Here is a 9,635-nt window from a genome sequence, read left to right as displayed (position 1 = left end):
TAATAAATTAAATAAATAAATAAATAAAATACTTTTTTAAAAAACCCAAACAAACAACACAACCAGTTGCTTGCAACGCAGCCCTGATCTGAGAACAGAGCAGGCTTCGGCCCCATTCAATCTCTCCCTTGTCTCAGAAAATTCAGATTATTTTTGAGGGCTAATTAATCACCCTGAGGACCCTATACCAAAGCCTTTAAAAAGTCCTTAAGGGGCGCCTGGGTGGCTCAGTCGGTTAAGCGTCTTGATTTCGGCTCAGGTCATGGTCTCACGGTTCGTGAATTGGGAGTCAGGGGTATGGCTCTGCATCGACAGGGCGGTGCCGGCTTGGGATTCTGTCTTGCTCTCTCTCTGCCCCTCCCCCACATCAAAATAAACAAACATTAAAAAAAAAGTGCTTAAAATCGTCATCGCTTGTGGCTTTGGCATCTTGGAAATGTTGTCCACGTCTATGCATCTTTTCTACCCTGAGAAAGGGGCCTTCTCAGAAACTCTGTACTCTGATACTTGCCCTCCCGGGGATCGTCGTATTTATTGTCCTGACTTTTGGAGCTCAAGAAAGAATATGCACATTTTAGAAGATATATAGGGCCTTCCTTTGCTGAGGACCTAGTGGACATCATTTCTGGTTGCAGAATAAGGGAATTTGGTCTGGTGTGAGACACTTCGTTCCATGTGGCAGAAAGCCACGGTGGACCGCTAATCCGAGGCCTACACTGAAGCTTGAGTCAACCCCCGTCCTCTGCAGCTGAAGCAAGCGTCTTGTTGGGGCCATCTAACTGACACCGCAGCTCTGCCACACGACCTCTCCCTCCCTCCGCTTCCTTCCCTAAAAGTGGAAGGGAATGGACATCCCTGGAAGCTTCTCGATGTCCTAGCATCAACACACGCACGCTCCCAGCCGTGCATGGAATTCTTCTCGGCAGCTCTGTGTAGCAGAGGTTCTCACCCTCGTACAAAAGAAGGAAGCTGAGGCACAGAAAGGCAAAATATGTAAGAAGTCATTTGCCCAAGTTCTCCCAGCTGGAAAGTGGTGGAATCAGGTGTGTAAGTCTCTCCAGCTCCAAGGCGCAGCTCCTTTGCAAGCCTGTCTTGCTGATCAATAATTTAGGTGAGGTGTCAGAGGAAAAGTCCGGAAGAGAGTGTACAAACGAATTTTCAGGAGAGAAAGAGAAGGGAAAGGCAGGAATAAATAACTTCCTGCTTCCTCCAGGAACTTCTTGTTTATTTGCAGGTGAAATTGGTATTACCTCTCATGATTTCCTATTTCACATACCAGCCATGTATTTTCCCGTGTAAGTGACTTCAAAAATGTAGGTGAGTGCTGCAAGTGATTAGCCTCTGCAGCATCGTTTTCGAGTTTCAAAGGACTCCACAACCATTAATTACTCACCTACATCTGGAAGGCAAAGCAAGAATTATTGCCTTCGTTGAACCAAAGGAAACCGAGAGGTCAAGCAGTTCCCCGCGGTCCCCACAGCAAGCAAATGATGGAGGGAGTCAAGAATTGGAAAGCATACTTCCTAATTTCAAGTCTATATTTAGACATCGACTTTCTAATTTTCTGGCATGAGAAGGGCAGTGCTGCTAACAATGCAGAACTATTATCCTGCCGATCACTCAGCGGAAGGCATGTTTGTTAGAGATGGGGAGACAAGGAGAAGGGAAGAGAGAGACGGGAGCACAGAGACCGTTTTCAAATAAAAGGAATGAAATGCCATATTCCTTGCGGGAGGCAACAGGGAGCTTTGTCAGGAAGAAGGGAAAACTCGAGCTGAATGGGAATATATAGGCCAGGAGGCGAGCAAACAGGCCAGCGGTCCAGAATTTTCTTCACACCGCAGGTGCTCCTCCCCAGCAGACTTCAGCATAAAAATCGAGGGCTACGCAAAAAGACAGATGTGGGATTTCAGAACTTTGAGTCGAGTGCACTTTTGCTCATCACCACTGGAGTGTTCCTTGAACATCTCCAGGAACATTACAGAAAACCTGAATGAAAAAGATACATGGTGTAAGAAGAGAAAAAAAAGATTGGCAGGGTCTATTCGGTAGGGAACAAATCTGGCCACAATTAGATAATACTAAATCAGCAACCACATAGAAAGACTGCAATCATCTTTAAGAGGTTATTTGAAACTTTTTTTAAAAAAAAGTTTATTTTGAGAGAGAGAAAAAGCGTGAGTGGGGGAAGGGCAGAGAGAGAGGTGAGAGTGAGAATCCTAAGCAGGCTCCGTGCCGCCAACCAGCTTTTTGAAATCGCCTCTCCCAAGTATCTTGGGATACCTCGCTGAGCTAATGACTTGACTTCGTATTTTATTGAGAAAGCAAAAGCCCAGAGAGGACATCCTAGGAGTCCACAATCAAACCTATCAAGCTACGTCTCTGCATCGCGGGCCCATTTCACGTGACTTCCCTCTTGCCTGTTACAAGGGAGGGACTGTTCCTCTTGGGATCAAGGCCCGTCCTCACCACACCTGCACTGCAGTCCAAGCCCTCTTGTTTTGCCAAAGATCGCATCTCCGTAGTCATGTATCGTTTCCTCGTATTCAGCCTCTGTGTCCCACGTCTGTGCTGGTCCACCTGACCCTCAATCGGGCACGGAGTGTGGGGAGGTGAAGGTGTCGTCCGGACAGCTGCCCGCCTGTACCACCGCAGCAAGTGGTTAAGGACCGGCCGGTTACTTCCGTTTCGGTCGTGCCCGTCAACGAGTCCAACTCCTGGCAATTCACCCCTCCCTGACTTCCTAACCATGACATCACATGGAAGACAAGGGAAGCAAGAGAACCGAAACAGGTTTAAAATGAAGAATACAATGGGGGCACCCGGGTGGCTCGGTCAGTTGAGCGTCTGACTCTTGATGTCAGTTCCGGTCGTGATCTCACAGTTAGTGAGTTCGAGCCCTGCATCGGGCTCTGCGTTGACAGCGTGGAACCTGCCTGGGATATTCTCGCTCGCTCTCGCTCTCAAAATAAATAAATAAAAACTTTAAAAAAACTCACCAGAATGAATACAAGTAATGATTACCTCAATGAGTCCGAGGTGACTTTGACTCATTTCAGCTGAATTTATGAAAAAAAAGTCAACTCTACATAATTGGTGTGTAAATCTAAATTATACCGGTTGAATGTAGAAGACTAATAATTCACTTTCGGCATTTTATTTTTCAATTAATGTTACAAAAAATATGTTTTTGAGATACAGTCCTCTGGATTTTACCACGTATATAGATTTGCACAGAAACTCCCGTGTGCTACTTTTGGGGTTACGTCCTCCTCTTACCCCTGGAAACCACTGATATTTGGAATGGCATGTGTGCTTTTTTGTTTGAGACTGGCTCTGTTCAGTCAGCATTCCTGTGATATTTCTCTAAATTGTTGTGTGTATTGCATATGTGTGTATCCGTTGTTTTTTGTTCTGTTTTGTTTTGTTGGCTGCTGTGTAGGATCCCATTGTACAGATTTATTGCAGTTCATTTATCCATTTACCCTTTGAAGGCCATTCAGAATATTTCCAGTGTGTGCAGATTATAAACAGAGCTTCTACAAATATTTTTTGCTTCTTTGGCGTAAATATCTTACATTGGAATTTCTGGATTACATGTTACATGTTCACTTTTACATAAACTGCCATTTTTTATTTTCTTTTTTAAGTTTATTTTTATTTTGCCAGCGAGAGCGAGAGACAGAGCACACACACATATGAGTGGGTGAGGGACAGAGAGAGAGAGGGACAGAGAATCCCAAGCAATCTCCAAGTTGTCACCACACAAAGCCTGACTCAGGAATCCGTCTCCCAAACCGTGCGATCATGACCTGAGCCGAAATCGAGAGCTGGACGCTTAAACCAATGAGCCACCCAAGTGCCCCAGTCTGATGGATTTTTAAAAACATAAAATCAACTAATCATATAAGCTTCCTTTTGAAAACTTGTGAGTCATTTCAAGAACCCACACCTCTGCCATGCAGCTCAGGAAAGAATTATTAGTCAGGGAGGAACTAGCTTTAAAATATCCCCTTTGGGGCTCCTGGGTGGCACAGTCGGTTAAGCGTCCGACTTCAGCTCAGGTCACGATCTCGCGGTCCGTGAGTTCGAGCCCTGCGTCGGGCTCTGGGCTGATGGCTCGGAGCCTGGAGCCTGCTTCCGATTCTGTGTCTCCCTCTCTCTCTGCCCCTCCCCCATTCATGCTCTGTCTCTCTCTGTCTCAAAAATAAATAAACGTTAAAAAAAAAAAATTAAAAAAAAATAAGATCCCCTTTGAGTGTTGCACAGATATTTTACCATGTTTTTTTTTAATGCGTTCTTACCAGTTCTTTTATTTCCTTAATTTTGCTATGAGCCCACCCACACAAACACTAGAGTGAACATGTTTCTTGTTTTTTTCATAAAATTGAAGTGAACGTGCTAGAGTCACAAATAAATGTATCCAGCTTTTGCTTTTAGAAAAAAAGAGAAAAATTGAAGCTAACAACCTCGTGTCTTTGTTCTCTCCTCCACGACCGAGAAGGGGTATTCTAAATAAGACTGACATTAAAATTGTACTATTTCTGGGGCGCCTGGATGGCTCCGTCAGTTTAAGTGTGCGACTTCGGCTCAGGTCATGATCTCGCGGTTCGTGACTTCGAGTCCCGCCTCGGGGTCTGTGCTGACAGCTCAGCCCGGAGCCGGCTTCGGATTCTGTGTCTCCCTCTCTCTCTGCCCCTCTCCCCTCGTGTTCTGTCTCTCAAAACTAAATAAAAACATTTAAAAAATCATAAAACGTTTTAAAAAATAAAACTGTACCATGTCTTACTTTTGCATTGAATTCACATACATAAGAAGTGATTTAAAGCTAATGATCAATTCAGGGAGCAATAGCCAATAACCTACTAGCTGTCAGTTACTGTATCAGGTGATGGGGATATAAAGATGGGCAAGATGTGGATCCTAACCATAGGGATCTCATAATCTGATGGGGGGGATGAAAAATACCAATATGAACAGAAACCACCAGTGAGTAAGCTATTCTTGGGTATAATTTTGTCACTAATGGAAGAAATATTACCTTGTTTGAGTCTGAAAGGTCACTGGTGAGTGTACCCATTATATGCTTCTTGATGAAGTGTCTGTCAGATTCAAGTAAGTTATTCACATGCTAGGTTTCCCCAGATCCATGATTTTTAAATTAAACTCTTCCAAAGCTTATTACAAGGACAGTGCTTCCCCCTAAGCCAAGTAGGATGAGCAAGTAAGAACAAAATGTCAGTACAGTGCATGACACATGTCCCTTTAGTTTTGGGTTCCTCGTTCCACGCATTTAGTTTTCTTGGAATTAGGATATGCATGGATAACAGTGCCATTCATTTCTCCGCTAGAAAATCACATACCTGAGAAAATTTAGTCTCTCGACAGAAAATAAACATAGTTCATTTAAGATGCATCCAACCAGCCCTCCGTTATATTCCCAGCACTGTGCTTGATTCGAGGGACATACACATGAATAGGACAAGGGATCATCCTCCAAGTGGCTGAAAATCTAGTGAAAAGAGGTGGAGACACATGCAGTTAACAGGGAAGGAGAAAGCATATGAACCATGTGGAGAGGTGGCACAGGGCAGATCGGGATAAAATCCGGGAGGCAAAGCGTGGTTGGAAATTTATAGTCTAACATATGGCAAGGTGCTGCAGCCCTTGACATTGTGATCTCTCTAGGACAGCAACTTTCTTGTGGCTTCCGGATACCGTGTTTATCCGGTTCTCATCTGATCTTTACGAGCCCTCTCTGTTCTTCTTTTCCCTTGCTGTCTCTGACCCTGAAATGCTGCCGTCTCCTAGTGTTATGGACTGAAAATCTGTGTTGCTCCCAGAGTCCTGTGTTTAAACCCTATCCCCCTTAAGGTGATGGTATTGGGAGATGGGGTCTGTGGGTTTATCAGGTTATTAGGGGAGCCCTCGAGAACAGGATTCGTGCCCTTATAAAAGAGACCCCAGAGAACTTTTCCTCCGTTTCCACGGTGTGAAGATAATGTGACATCTGGACCACCTATCTCCATCTTTACCTTCTCCATAGGTATCAGATGTGTATCTAATGGCCTGTTTTATATCTTATCCATTCACTCATCTATGCGTCTGAAATTATAGTCAGTCGTAGTAGTGCCCACTACGAATGAGGATAGAGCGGTGAGTGAACACGGATGGGGGCACTGTCACCTGGTCAATATACTCAAACTTGAGCAGGTGCAGTTTCGCTCCTAAAGGAAGAATAACGGTTAACGTTTATAGAGTACTTACTGAGAGCCGCAATTCAGAGAATTTTATGTCCATTAACCTACTCAATCTCGGTAGCAAAGCTAGGAGATACGTGCTGTCTTCACTCTCTTTTACAAATGAGGAAACCGAAGCAAAGGGGTATGAAATGTTTTACTCAAGTTCACATAGAAAATAATTGGCAGAGCTGGCCTGTACATCAAGGTGGTCTTTTTCCAAAGTCTGAAGTTACACCCGCTGCATTCTATCTCTTCTGGAACCTCATCCGGGATTCTCTCTCAGGGACACGACTATCCAACCTATTGTTCTCGATCTCTCCCTTTTGTTTACGCTCTCTTCCTTTTCCATCTCAGCAGCACCACGCCCCCCATCACCCATCACCTGTCACCCAAGCAATCAATCACAAAATCCTGTAAGTTTGACGTCTCTCAATAGTTTGTGTTGTTATATTGCGACAACAATTCACAAAGTCAAGCCAGAGAAGACGTTTTGAAGGAGTGGAGTCCCTGAATGGCACCCATTGCTAACTACATCCTGAGCACTTAAGCCCGGAAGATAGCGACAGCTTTTAAAGGTTAAGTGCAGGGCCGCCTGGGTGGCTCAGTCGGTTAAGTGGCCGACTTCGGCTCAGGTCATGATCTCCCGGTCCGTGAGTTCGAGCCCCGCGTCGGGCTCTGTGCTGACAGCTCAGAGCCTCGAGCCTGTTTCGGATTCTGTGTCTCCCTCTCTCTGACCCTCCCCCGTTCATGCTCTGTCTCTCTCTGTCTCAAAAATAAAAATAAACGTTAAAAAAAAAAATTTAAAGGTTAAGTGCAACAAAATGGCCATGTTACGCTACACCGTATCCTCTTTCCTCTTTCTGCACACTGTCCGGTAGCCATGGTGGCCACGAGGAGCTTGGTCTCCAAAGACAGGCCTTAGAGCTCGTGACATTCCGAAGGAGGCATATATTTATAGAGTGTCAACGTTCGTACGGTATTTCAACGGGTTTTCCAGCTCCAACGTATTTCCCTGTATATTTTATTCGCAGGTAGTTCACATGGTTTTTAAGTGAGAAAAAACAAAAAACAAAAAACAAAAAATTTCCAAAAGCAGAGGACAGTTTTTCCCCAGCCTCTCTACCCAGATGGCATGGGGACGGGCTGAGTCCAGAGGACCCGCTTCAGAAACATCAGTCCAGAGAGACTGCTTTCATCGCAGGCTGTCACAAAGGTAGTTAAGTGGCAAGGCTGTGATTCAAAGGACGGGAGCGCTGGAGATACCTGCAAACTGGCGGGCACACAGTAGGTTCTAGATGCGTGCTACCTATTACGCTAATTAATCCTGCCTGCAAGTAAGAGGCTGAACAATACAACCCTTTGAGGTCTCCTTTTGGGCTTTGAAATGTGATCTTTTCACAAATAACAAAGGGTATTATAAGGATCACGGTTTATCTCTCTAAATAAAGCCTATTATACAGTATGAGCTATCCATGTGTTGAAACTCTTTTCCTAAATTTTCGTGGAATACATTTCCCATGACATAATGAATCTCTGCATAATTTTTACTTTTCTTTATGATTTAATTAGCCTCCGTCTTTTCTGTTCTTTGTTTTGACTGGTGCCCTCTCCATCGCTGCAGGTTTTTATTATGAATACTTAGTAACAGACAATACATATTCATATGGCTGACAAAGCTTTGACCCAGGATATTAGAGCATATTTTTCCTTTTCTTTTGCATCATAGATAATAGATTATAACTTCCTAAACATGGTGCTTAGTTGGGTGCTTGAATTCCATACGGAAGAGTGGGAATTGTGTGGATTTGTAAAAATGCTTCCTCCCCACTCATGAGATCTGACCACAGTTATGAATGATTTTTACTGCCGACTGCCATTTTTATGGAATTCTACCTTTTCCTGAGTCTGGATTTATTCTACGCTTATGGTTTAAGCCAGGGGTTGGCACACTATGGAACAGGGGTCAAATCGGGCCTGCCGCCTGTTTTATTTTTTTTTATTAAAAATATTTGGGGGGGGGGGGTGCCTGGATGGCTCAATCAGTTAAGCTTCCGATTCTGGCTCAGGTCATGATCTCACAGTTTATGGATTCAGGCCCTGAGTGGGGCTCTGTGCTGACAGCTCAGAGCCTGGAGCCTGCTTCAGATTCTGTGTCTCCCTCTCTCTCTGCCCCTCCCTTACTTGTGCTCTGTGTCTCTCTCTCTCTCAAAAATAAAAAATAAACATTAAACAAATTTTTAAAAACTTTTAAAAAATGTGTATCTACTTTTATATTTTCATTTCTCTTGAGTAAATATTTAAATTTGGGTTTTTTTAATGTTTATTTTTGAGAAACAGAGACAGAGCGTGAGCAGGGGAGGGGCAGACAGAGGGAGACACACAATCCGAAGCAGGCTCCAGGCTCTGAGCTATCAGCACAGACCCCGAGGCGGGATTCGAAGTCACGAACCGCGAGACCACGACGGTTAGGCATATGAGCTGAACTCATATGCCTAACCGACTGAGCCACCCAGGTGCCCCATGTTTTATTAAATACAGTTTTATTGAACCACAGCCATATCCATCATTTACATATTTTCTACGGTTGCTTTTGTGCTACACTGATAGTCAAGTGTTTGTGACCGAGATGTTACGGGTCACAAATTAAACATATTTATTATCTGGACCTTTATAGAGAAAGTTTGTTGACCACCGATTTAATCCACGCTACTTTTCATATCATCCCACAGAATACAATCCTGTGTGAAATTCAAGAGTTGAAACATTTTCCATCCTTCAAACTGGGCAATATATTTTTTTAAGTTTATTTATTTATTTTTGAGAGAGAGAGAGAGAGAGCACAAGCAGGTGAGGGGCAGGGGGAAAGACGGAGACATGGAATCTGAAGCAGGCTCCCAGAGCAGAGCCCGATGTGGGGCTCGAACCCACATACACTGAGATTATGACCTGAGCTGAAGTCGGACAAATAACTGACTGAGCTACCCTGGTGCCCTCAAACTGGACAAAACTCTCATCACTTCAAGTGAGCACTGCCCAAAAGAACACAACATTCCATATTGACAACGTCCTAAAGTTCCACTTTGTAGCAATTCTACTGAGGAAACTGCCCGACGCCTACCTGGGAAATCCTGTTGCCGGACGTTTCCGGATTGATTGGTCGTCCTGCATTATGTCACCACATGTAGAAAGTCACAAAGTTGCTTGAACGAAACCGAGTCCTGACCTTCACGAATTCTAGAAAAGTGGACTCCACTACTACACTCTACTTTGCTATTTCTGCTAGCTTCGCTTTTACTTTGAAATGTTGTACATATTTCAACAAAAAGATTCAGAAAGCAGTTGCAGATGAATTTAATGAGCCCATGAGGGAACATTTCAAACTTGCGTTGCATG

The sequence above is a fragment of the Panthera onca genome, chromosome X, assembly GCF_046562875.1.
Source record: "Panthera onca isolate mPanOnc1 chromosome X, mPanOnc1 haplotype 2, whole genome shotgun sequence".
NCBI lineage: Eukaryota > Metazoa > Chordata > Mammalia > Carnivora > Felidae > Panthera > Panthera onca.
The sequence above is the reverse complement of the archived record's forward strand: the minus strand, read 5'-3'. Positions refer to the sequence as shown.